This window comes from Glycine max, chromosome 1 (assembly GCF_000004515.6).
Source record: "Glycine max cultivar Williams 82 chromosome 1, Glycine_max_v4.0, whole genome shotgun sequence".
Classification (NCBI taxonomy): domain Eukaryota; kingdom Viridiplantae; phylum Streptophyta; class Magnoliopsida; order Fabales; family Fabaceae; genus Glycine; species Glycine max.
The window spans coordinates 7,962,377-7,963,539 of record NC_016088.4 but is presented as its reverse complement, the minus strand read 5'-3'; the positions used below and the strand labels follow the sequence as shown (position 1 = coordinate 7,963,539).

The 1,163-nt window shown below is 42.4% G+C and overlaps 1 non-coding gene across 1 annotated transcript; it reads right to left on the bottom strand.

The window, feature by feature from the left end:
- LOC112997857 (small nucleolar RNA R71) lies at positions 1 to 107 on the bottom strand. The gene has a single exon (XR_003262922.1). It is a non-coding gene; the product is annotated as a small nucleolar RNA R71 (small nucleolar RNA).
- Between the last annotated feature and the right edge of the window lie 1,056 nt (positions 108 to 1,163).

Here is a 1,163-nt window from a genome sequence, read left to right as displayed (position 1 = left end):
GTCATCAGAAAGGATATTTTAGGTATTAGGCAACTCAGTGGAGAAAGCCTATATGAATACTGGGAGAGATTTAAAAAATTATGTGCCAGTTGCCCTCACCACCAGATTTCTGAGTAGCTCCTTCTCCAATATTTTTATGAAGGACTCAGTAACATGGAGAGAAGTATGATAGATGCTGCCAGTGGTGGAGCCCTTGGAGACATGACCCCTGCTGAAGCCAGAAATTTAATTAAGAAGATGGCTTCATACTCCCAACAATTTAGTGCCAAAAATGATGCTATTGTCATTAGAGGAGTGCATGAAGTAGCCATGAATTCATCTTCATCAGCTGAGACTAAGAAGCTTGAAGGTAAACTAGATGCCTTGGTTAACCTGGTAACCCAACTGGCCATGAATAAAAAATCTGCACTTGTCGCCAGACTCTGTGGTTTATGCTCCTCTGCCGACCACCACACAGACCTTTGCCCTTCTATGCAACAATCTGAAGCAATTGAACAGCCTGAAGCTTATGCTGCAAACATCTACAATAGACCTCCTCAACCTCAGCAGTAAAATCAGCCACAACAGAACAATTATGACCTCTCCAGCAATAGGTACAATCTCGGGTGGAGGAATCATCCCAACCTTAGATGGTCGAATCCTTCACAACAACAACAACAACAACAACAACAACAACAACAACAACAACAACAACAACCTTATTTTTAGAATGTTGTTGGCCCAAGCAGACCATACATTCCTCCACCAATCCAGCAAGAACAACAACAACAATAACAACCCCAGAAATAGCAACCAGTTGAGACTCCTCCGCAACCTTCCCTTGGAGAACTTGTGAGGGAAATGACTTTGCAAAACATGCAGTTTCAACAAGAGACCAGAGCCTCCATTCAGAGCTTAACTAATCAGATGGGACAATTGGCTACGCAGTTAAATCAACAACAGTCCCAGAATTCTGACAGATTACCTTCTCAATCTGTCCAGAATCCCAAAAATGTGAGTACCATTGCATTGAGGTCGGGAAAGCAGTGTCAAGGACCTCAACGAGCAACATCTTCCTCATCCACAAATGAACCTGCCCAACCTCACTCTACTCCAGAAAAAGATGATGACAAAAATTTAAAGAGTAAGTTACCTAACATTTTCTATGCAGGTGAATCTTCCAC